Genomic DNA, 11,282 nt, shown 5'->3' with positions numbered 1-11,282 from the left:
CTATCTCCAAATTAGAGATCTTTCCTAAACAAAATCTGCCCAATGTTTCTCACCTATTTCTATTCCATAATAAATACTGATCAATCTTGAAGACTCCGACAGCATTTCTGTAATATATAAATACATTTTAAAGGCTCTTCCTTTCAAAGATCCAAGAGTACAATGGGAAAAGGAGCTCTCACACAACATTTCGAAAAGGAGTGGAAAGCAGCCATGTACAGTTTCCACTCGAGCTCCATATGTGCAAAGCATGCAATTATTCAACTTAAAATTATATATCAAGCACAACTGTCTCGCTTAAAAATGACCAAAATGACCAAAATGTTTCTAGGGCCAACCTGCGAACGTTGCAATCAAGTTCCAACCTCATTGGGTCACATGTTTTGGGCCTGCACCAAATTAACATCATTCTGGACCAAAATCTTTAAATTCCTTTCAGATAGCCTTGGTGTCACAATCCCTCCTAATCCATTAAAAGCTGCGTTTGTGGACTCCCAGGTGGGCTTAAAGTGGAGAAGGACAAACAAACCGATTGTCCTTACTACACTATTGGCATGTAGACTTATCTTGCTCAACTGGAAGAATCCTAACCCAGCTCTTTTAAGTCAGTGGGTAACTGATGTTATGTACTATTTGAAATTGGAAAAAATCTAATTCTCACTTAGAGGATCTGTTCAAAACTTTTTTAAAACCTGGCAGGATCTAATCAATAACATTTTAGAATAAGCATTTAAATTGGGGAAAAGGATTTTTTCCCCCATTTTGTCTACTCTTAAAGTTTTACTCTGGCTGTTGGCCTTGCACTCTTTCTCATGGGTGGAGGCTCATTTGAATTTAGTTTTGTCAAGTTCCATCCATCCATCCATTTTCCAACCTGCTGAATTCGAACACAGGGTCACGGGGGTCTGCTGGAGCCATTCCCAGCCAACACAGGGCACAAGGCAGGAACCAATCCCGGGCAGGGTGCCAACCCACCGCAGAGTTTTGTCAAGTTTGACTTGCTAATATGGAATGTTACTTGCTTTTAATAAATTCAATAAAATGAAAAAAAAACTTACCTGTGATGCATATTTAGCTTACTGGCCTGTAGTTAACTTGGATTTGCCTGATTACCCTTTTTATATAAAGCAATAATATTTACTACCTTACATTCCTTAGGAATTTCCTCAGTGCACATTGATATTAATAAAATATGTGTCAAGCATTAATGTATGTACTCACTAACCTCCTTAAGTACTTAAGGATAAATAATACTGTATCTGGCCCTGTTGAAGCAGCACTTCTCCCTCTGCAATTTCAAATCACTCAGTACTTCCTTTGCAGTCCCTATTACTAAGGAGAGATTATCCAATTCTTCACATGCAAGTTTAGATTATTGGCCATTTCTCTGTCGGCTTATTTTAAACGCTCCCTATGGTTCCTAACACTCTTTACCTCCTAGCTAAAATTAAATAATTGGGAGAGCCAGGACAAAGGTACTCCTTTGCAAAGAACAATAGAATACCAGAATCTGATAAATGCTCCATGTTACAAAAATATTCTTGGTTTTAACACCTGAAGAGTCATTTTTGCTCATTTGTATACTTAACTTTATTTTTTGAATTTTTGTTTATTTTTATCATTATGATGATTATGTCCTCACTCAACCATTTTGGAAAATTTTAACTGCGATTGCTTCAGTTTTTTAATATTTTCTCGTGATCATGGCCACCAGTGTCACAATGGGTGACTTGATCACATGATCAATACTTAAGCTGGTGACACAACACAGTCAGCATTCTTGCCTTCAGATCAATTATAAAAACAATTTGCTCGAGAAGAAATTCCAAATCTGTCAATTAGGGACTTCTTCTTGTTAGTAGCTGTTTGATCTGCAATTCTTCTGTCTTTGTTGACTTTCAGTGCACACTGCATGTCCTCTAGCAGCTCTAAACACCTTGCAGCCTGGTGTTTGTCAGATAGTGTGAGACCAGCAAACAATTAAAAGAAGGGTTTTCTGCATACTGTCTTGAACCTGTAATGTTTGAACCTGTAGAAAAGCCTCATGCACAGGTTAAATTTGGAAACTGAACTCATGACATTCCATATGTGAGGCAGCAGCTCGTGCCACTGTGATTACTCAACTGTATCCATATTTCTACCATTGGAGAAGTGGCAGATTAAGTGACTTACTCAGGGCCCACATAATGAGTTGGTGGGGAGGATTTCAAATATACATAATATTGGTTAACTAAAGTTCAAACAGGTTAGCTACATTCTTAAAAATACTGGTTCTTTAATGTCACTTTCCTGGATTGTATGGTTTCTTGCAGAACCATTACTTGACAAAGAATGAGGAATGATTTCTGCGGACAAGTCACTAACTGTCCACCTTTGCAAATTAATGTCCAGACTGTGTCTGTGGTTCAGTTGTTCAAATTCCTGGGGTCTGCTTTCACTAATACATTAAAATAGGACACATCACCTCCATTATTAGGAATGCTAGGCAGAGATTGTTCTTCCTTTGCCAGCTTAAGAAGCTTAGTATATCAAGGCAGATATTGTTAAATATTTTACTCAGCCATCATTGAGAGTATTGTGACCACTTCTGTAATCTTTTGGTTTCCTTCTGTCTCCTCTCTTTTTAAGACTCAGTTGCAGTAGGTGATTTGTTCAGCTGAGAAAATCATTGGCTGTTGTCTCCCAGCATTAAAAGATCTATTCGTAGAGAGAGCGAAAAAGAGAACAGGAAAGATTGCAGCTGACTTCACCTATCCCAGCAGCCATCTGTTCATTAAATTGCCATCACAGAGGAGATACAAGTCTGTCATGACCTTGTACTATATGCCATCTCTGCAGCTTCTTTCCTCAAAATATTCAGATCCTATACATTGAATTACTCCTAACTGTTTTTGCAACCATGCTGTTTGTGTTTTTGTAAATACTTCATATTTGCTCAGATTGTACTATTTGAATTTATTATCTTGTATAATTTTTCTCATTAATTTGTTTATTGAAGTCTGCAAATGAATTGTTCAAGAAATTGTTGCATTGGTGTAGTGGTTGCACAGTGTCAGGTTAATGGCGGGTTGTAATTGTGTTGTTATGTGTTGGTAATGTCTTGTACTTCACGTTTGCAACTAACTCAAGTCAATTCTGGTGGGTTTCACATGCTAGCAGTAAAGTGATTCTAAACTATTTCATCCTGGGAAAGGTTAACTGCATATGAAATTGGTTCTTTGAGCTTTTATAAGATTCTTAATATGTGGACAAAACAGAAATATAATTAATATATGGTAGACTACCTAACAGAACACTAAGACATCAAGAAAACCTGAACTTAGCCTGTGTTATTGTATGCGTAAAGAGTCCTTTTAAATTCCGGAGGCCATTAGAATTTAATTAATTTGTTATCATCTGTTCATGGCTATTTATAGAGCCTATTATGGATCTAAATAAGTAAAGGTTCCTTCCAGAACATTCATGTGAATGGTTCTTTTGTGATCCAAAAATTGTTCCCCTATGGGATCGCTCTGCAGAGTCACTTTGACACCTTTATTTTTAAGAGTATAATTTGTACAGGGACTAATAGTACTGTTTAAATTTAGAAGCTAACAGAGTCAGGCTGACCGTATAACGAGTGGGTGACAGAATGACTGGATTAGAGAAAAGTACAACAGACACATTTTACCTAAACAGCACTGTGCTGAGCTGACATCATAATGCACAGGCAGAGTAAAAAATATGCAATCTGGAAAAACTGAGTACAAAGTGTTCAGACTAACTATTAAAGATATGTAATGGGAAAACTGCTTCCAAAAACTTGGTTAAATGACACTGAACACATGTTGGCTCTGAAGAAGACGTACACTAATCTGAGAGTGTGCAAGATAAATAGCCAAGGAAATAACTGACAGCACAAGACTCAGATTTGAAGCGGACGAGAAAGAATGCTGACGAAAAGGCACACAGAGGAACTGAATTGTGATTGTATTGAGAAGACAGACACAACAGAGGTACTTTTTTTGGTCTTAGACAAAGAAAATATAGCACATACTGTTCAAGGATCATAAAGAAAAAAAATAGAAGGGAAGTGGGGGCTTGTAAAATTAAACAAAGGAACACACGTCTCCAAAAAAAGCATAGGGGTGCAGATTAGGAAAACATAACCACCTAATCCTCAGTTAATAAGTGAGTCCAACTTCATTTTCTATCTTTTTTTTTTTTTTTTTGAAGTTAGGAACATTCATGTCCGCTCCAATATGAAATACGTGCTGCATGTCAGCCACTCGTTTACATTAACCTTTGAGGTCCTGCCACAACAGAAAAAAAAGAACTTGGCGTAGGATGTGGATGGATTTAGCGGCATTGATGTGAGTTTTATAATTGTGCTAATGAGGAAGATGTACATGAAGAAACAAACTTTAGAAAATAAGCAACTATCCACCAAGTGGGTTGAAGGGGATGCAGGGTCAGTTCAACAGCACCGCATACAAGAAAATTCAGGGCAGAGACATTCCGAGTGAAAGGACGCTTGTTTCTTTGGAGATCACATGTGCTGTAAGCTGCAGTTTAGAACAAGTCAGGGTAACACGCTCACACTGCACGTTTGTGTGGTAGTCAGCAAGCAGCATTCCAATAATTGGGCTTGTTGTTTCTGAATAGAAAAAGTGTTTTTCCATAGGATTCACATAAACATACATTTCAGAATACACCTTTGACTTGTTTTGCTAGCTGTTAGCCAAGACTCTTCAGTAACTTATTAAAATTAATGAGGGTCTCTTCTTCAAAATCCCCTATGAAAGCCATATAAGTGCTAACTGGGTAAAGTCAAGGTGTGACCTAGGAGAAGCTATTACATGTAGGTAGCTACAGACAGAACAAGAAGCAAGCCATAAAATACATTAATTTATGGTAATTAGTAGAAGGAAGGAGTAAACGATCTCTATACTGAGTTAAATTTATATTATTAAAAGCAAACTGAATAAAAACTGAGGCAGATGTATTATCAATCATAATGGATGTTCATGCCCAAAGAACCAAGATCCCCCATTTGTGAATGATGCCATGGAGCCAGTCCTAACCCAAATAAATGGTTTGGGTTGGAGTCAGGAAAGGCATCTAGCTGTTAAAATTATGTCCAAATCTGTTGGACAAGAAATCTAGTCAATAAAATAACAACCCCATATAAAAATGGGAATATCTATGGAAGAAGAAGACGAAGGAGGAGCTGGTCAGTATTGTAATAGGGAATTAGGGGACTCCAACAAAATGTCCTCTTGGTGATACTGTGCAATCCCTAGAGTGGACGGAGAAAAGATTCCAGCCCAAGGAGATTGAGACAGGAGAGTGACTCTTGAGAAAGAGAAGGAAGTACATGCTGCATAGGAAAGTCTAGTCATTATGTACATCTTGATGTGCTGGATCCTCAGTAACATGGAAGCTGTAAAAGTGGGAGGATCGAGTATTTAAAGAATCAGGAGTTAAGCTTAAAAGCAGAAATGACAAGTTGGACTTCCTGATGTTCTACCTGTAAAACATGTTAGACCTGATATGACAAAATCCAATGTCACATTATGTGTCTTGTAGTGGTGAGGTATATAAAGTTTTCCAAGTGCAGTTGATGATCTTGCCACTGAACAAAATCAATTTACAATACAATACAATACAGTTTATTTTTGTATAGCCCAAAATCACACAGGAAGTGCCGCAATGGGCTTTAACAAGCCCTGCCTCTTGACAGCCCCCCAGCCATGATTCTCTAAGAAGACAAGGAAAAACTCCCAAAAAAACCTAGTAGGGAAAAATGGAAGAAACCTTGGGAAAGGCAGTTCAAAGAGAGACCCCTTTCCAGGTAGGTTGGGCGTGCAGTGGGTGTCAAAAGAAGGGGGTCAATACAATACAATACACAGAACAGAACAAATCCTCAATAAAAAATAAAAAATAAAAATTTTTTAGAAGTACAGAGCAGAATATAACAGTAGATGATATCACATAATAAGATTTGGATAATTTTAGACTCCTGGAGACCTCATCCATCAAGCTGCCTCCCCCATTTGGCCATTCCACGGCTGAAACAGTGTTGGGCCAGCCAATCCGATGAAAGGACCCCTCTTTCCCACGATTCCTGAGATCCTCCATCAGGGATGACTTTACCTTAGGCAGGCAAAACAACTTGGCAGGTGGGCCGTGGCACCAAGTGCCACATTTGAGTACCGAGAAGAGAAACAGAATAGGTGAAGGTTAGTATCCAATTCTAACTATCATGTTACTTATGTTTTAGTGCTAATGACTGACAACAGAGATGTATGTACATTTAATCAGCAGCTCTAGTCAGGATATGCTAAACTGAAGTAGTGAGTCTTCAGCCGGGATTTAAAAGCTGAGACAGAAGGGGCATCTCTTATAGTAGCAGGCAGACCATTCCACAGTTTAGGGGCCCTGTAACTAAAAGCTTGACCTCCCATTGTTATTTTAGTAATCCTTGGAACCATAAGCAGACCAGCATCTTGAGATCTTAATGTGCGCTCTGGTTTGTAAGTCATGATAAGTTCAGACAAGTAAGCCGGACCTCGGCAATTTAATGCTTTATATGTTAAAAGAAGGATTTTGAAATCTGCCCTAAACTTAACCGGGAGCCAGTGTAAGGATTTACACGAGTTAATATTGCTGGGCATGTCAGAATTACAGACTGTGTATCTACCTTCCAGCACAGTCATGCTCGGGGCCATAGCCAATAGCGTGCTGCCTGGAGCCAGCTGTGCATGATTGGTTAACAAGTGCAGCAAGTTAAGTTGAGGACTGATCATTTATGTTAGGTAGAATGCCTTGAGGGGGCTGGGCGGTCTCGTGGCCTGGAACCCCTGCAGATTTTATTTTTTTTTTCTCCAGCCGTCTGGAGTTTTTTTTTTTGTTCTTTCTATCCTTCCTTGCCATCCTTCCCTTATTTTAATTCTGATTTATTTTGTCTTTTTTTCTTTCTTCATCATCTAAAACACTTTGAGCTACATTATTTGTATGAAAATGTGCTATATAAATAAATGTTGTTGTTGTTGTTAAGATGAAATCTTTGCTCTTTTTTTCTTTTTCCATTCTGTTGTGGTATGTAAAAAATGAGACATTAGGCAGTGAAGCTTCTATTTTGTTTATGAGAATCCAAAACCAGCTGAGCATTCATTGGTTATCTATTGTTACGCACACAGAGCCCACCCCAGAACTATTTTGTTGGAGTGAGTTGTGGATTATTTGGAGTGAGTTGCTGAGCATGTCACATTATGTGACTGGATTCACAGGAAAAGTTGTCAAATGTGACAGGGCCTTAAGAGGATCAGAAGATTTAATGTAAGGGAAAGTGAGATTGATAGGTTTAGGAGATGTTGAGTGACTTTTGGAGCACATGGGACCTGTGGGCCACCGGTTTTATAAGGAGAATTGTAGGGGTTCTAATGTTTTGGAAAGGCAGGTTAGTTGAGGACTGTTCAAATTAGGGACAGGCTAGGTTTGAAGGTTATGTAAGGTAGTGGCTTCCAATGGCAGTCCTGGTGGACCACCATGGCTGCAGGTTTTTGTTCCAATAAGTGAGTCATTTTACCTCTTTTTGATCTCATTATTTAGTTAGCTCCTTTTTTTAAATTTCCTTGTCTTAGTCTGCATTGTGAAAACAGCAGTAGCATGAGATTTAAATTGGTAAAACATTTACATATGTTTATATTGTCACCTTAGTACTATGTGCTTATGTCTCTTGTCATTATCCTATTAATTCACGTTCTTCTGTGATGTTTTCTCCCTTAATTGTATCCTAGTAATGAAAATTAGCAATGAGCAGAGTAGACACGAGGACAAATGACTCTGAATGCTGAAAGGCTGCAGCTATTTGAATGTCATACACACTAATGAGCTCATTAGAAAATAGTGGCTTACATAACCAAAACAACTGGAGAAGTAGAATGAAAATCATGATGACAATGGTGATAATAAGGATGAAAATATTTGAAAACCAAGATAAAACAACACTGAAATTATCTCCATGCCACACACATAAATGCACGCTATAGTCCTATAAACTTTAGCAAACCCAGGTTTTAATACATTTCTGATGTTCAGGCCTTTCATTATTCAGTGTCATTTTGTTATGACATAAAATAGCATACAAGGTCCACAAAACAGGCTAGTGAAAACATGGTGAAATGGAGTTGAGGCCTGCAGAAATAACCATAAGCAGGCCAGGGCATTCATTGGGAGGTCCAGAGGAGAATTACCCCAGGCAACCAAAACAACAATAATTTATTTTTTGTATAGCCCAAAATCAAACAAAGAATGTTTCAATGGACTTTGACAGGCAGTCCATCTTTAATCAACAAGCCCAATTCTTGACTCTCTAAGAAGACAAGATAAAAGGAAGAAATCTTGGGAAGGGTAATTCAAAGAGAGATGCCTTCGAGGGAGGTTGGCTGTGCAATGGGTGTCAAAAATATAGAGTACTATAAATACAACACATAAAACAAAATACAAGGAGTCCTCTTCTCAGAGCTAAATGGCCAATCTAATATGGTCACTTCAGAAGTTCAGTACAATAATACAATATAATCTGTTCACGCACAGCATTCCTTACCAAATGCAGGTGCAACAACTTCCAAGGCAAAATGCAAGAACAGATTATACCAATCATTAAATACAGATCTATAAAGACACAAAACTGCTAAAATACACAGAAAACAAAGTAGAAACTGATTAACGCAAACAGAAAACAGTATCTGTCCTTCACTTAACTGTACAGCTATGGCAAATTGACAATGGAATCTGGTGAATGTGTAAGAAAAGAAATCAAAGACAAATTCAGATACAGTCAGAGTCCAGGAGACCTCAGGCAGCTACCCAGATACCCCCCTCCTGGGCATTCTGATAGTAGAGTCAGTGCTGAGCTGTTCAATCTGATGAAAGGACCCTTCTGACTGATGATTCCAATGGTCCTTTACCTGAGATGACTTTGGGATTGGCAAGAGAGCAACTTGGCAACAGGGCAGTTGGACTAAGTGTCACATCAAGATATCTGAGAAGAGAAGCAGAATGGAAGAGGGTTAGTAACACTTCTGAAATATTGTATTATTTCACATTTTTGACAAACAAACAGATGCACAGCTGATCAGCAGCTCTAGTCAGGTTATGCTATACTAAAACAGTGAGTCTTCAGCAGGGATTTAAAAGCTCACACTGAACACACATCTCTTATATTAGCAGGCAGATCATTTCAAAGCTTCAGGGCCCTGAAACTAAAAGCTTGACCTCCCACTGTTATTTTATTAATCCTTGGAATCTTAAGTAGACTGTCATCTTGAGATCTCAAGGTGCTCTCTGGTTTAAAAATAATGATAAATTCGAATAAGGAAGTAGGACCTTGGCAATTTAAGGCTTTATATGTTAAATGGAGGATTTTGAAATCTGCCCTAAACTTCACTGGGAGCCGGTGTAAGGACTTAAGAACTGGAAATAATTGTTTGTATTTTCCAGTTTGTGTAATAAGTCTTGCAGCAGCATTTTGAATGAACTGAAAGCTGTATAAAGAATGATATGAACAGCCAATGAACACCACATTGCAGTAGTCAATCCTTCTAGAAATTAACACATAAACTAATTTCTCAGTATCCTGCATAATTAGAGTTAAATTTTCACGCACAAAAATGTCATTTAAAAAGTGATTACTTTAAATTAATCCTCCTGGCAATTAACAAAATCTAAAATGAATTCTTCTTCAGATGGTGAACGATTAGAGCATGAAAATGAAGTTAAAAAATGAAGGGTGGAATGAGGAGAAACAAAGACTAGCTAGAGTGTTGAATGAGCAATGGCAAGAAGCACAAAGGAAGAAAGACGTAAGGGCTACAATGTTCAATGAACAAAGGCAAAAACAACCACAAAGAAAGACATACACTGGTGTGAAAAAACTATTTGCCCCCTTCCTGATTTCTTATTCTTTTGCATGTTTGTCACACAAAATGTTTCTGATCATCAAACACATTTAACCATTAGTCAAATATAACACAAGTAAACACAAAATGCAGTTTGTAAATGGTGGTTTTTATTATTTAGGGAGAAAAAAAAAAATCCAAACCTACATGGCCCTGTGTGAAAAAGTAATTGCCCCCTGAACCTAATAACTGGTTGGGCCACCCTTAGCAGCAATAACTGCAATCAAGCATTTGCGATAACTTGCAATGAGTCTTTTACAGCGCTCTGGAGGAATTTTCGCCCACTCATCTTTGCAAAAATTGTTGTAATTCAGCTTTATTTGAGGGTTTTTCTAGCATGAACCGCCTTTTTAAGGTCATGCCATAGCATCTCAATTGGATTCAGGTCAGGACTTTGACTAGGCCACTCCAAAGTCTTCATTTTGTTTTTCTTCAGCCATTCAGAGGTGGATTTGCTGGTGTGTTTTGGGTCATTGTCCTGTTGCAGCACCCAAGATCGCTTCAGCTTGAGTTGACGAACAGATGGCCGGACATTCTCCTTCAGGATTTTTTGGCAGACAGTAGAATTCATGGTTCCATCTATCACAGCAAGCCTTCCAGGTCCTGAAGCAGCAAAACAACCCCAGACCATCACACTACCACCACCATATTTTACTGTTGGTATGATGTTCTTTTTCTGAAATGCTGTGTTCCTTTTACGCCAGATGTAACGGGACATTTGCCTTCCAAAAAGTTCAACTTTTGTCTCATCAGTCCACAAGGTATTTTCCCAAAAGTCTTGGCAATCATAGAGATGTTTCTTAGCAAAATTGAGACGAGCCCTAATGTTCTTTTTGCTTAACAGTGGTTTGCGTCTTGGACATCTGCCATGCAGGCCGTTTTTGCCCAGTCTCTTTCTTATGGTGGAGTCGTGAACACTGACCTTAATTGAGGCAAGTGAGGCCTGCAGTTCTTTAGACGTTGTCCTGGGGTCTTTTGTGACCTCTCGGATGAGTCGTCTCTGCGCTCTTGGGGTAATTTTGGTCGGCCGGCCACTCCTGGGAAGGTTCACCACTGTTCCATGTTTTTGCCATTTGTGGATAATGGCTCTCACTGTGGTTCGCTGGAGTCCCAAAGCTTTAGAAATGGCTTTATAACCTTTACCAGACTGATAGATCTGAATTACTTCTGTTCTCATTTGTTCCTGAATTTCTTTGGATCTTGGCATGATGTCTAGCTTTTGAGGTGCTTTTGGTCTACTTCTCTGTGTCAGGCAGCTCCTATTTAAGTGATTTCTTGATTGAAACAGGTGTGGCAGTAATCAGGCCTGGGGGTGGCTACGGAAATTGAACTCAGGTG

The sequence above is a fragment of the Erpetoichthys calabaricus genome, chromosome 3, assembly GCF_900747795.2.
Source record: "Erpetoichthys calabaricus chromosome 3, fErpCal1.3, whole genome shotgun sequence".
Lineage (NCBI taxonomy): Eukaryota > Metazoa > Chordata > Cladistia > Polypteriformes > Polypteridae > Erpetoichthys > Erpetoichthys calabaricus.
This window is presented reverse-complemented; position numbering follows the sequence as displayed.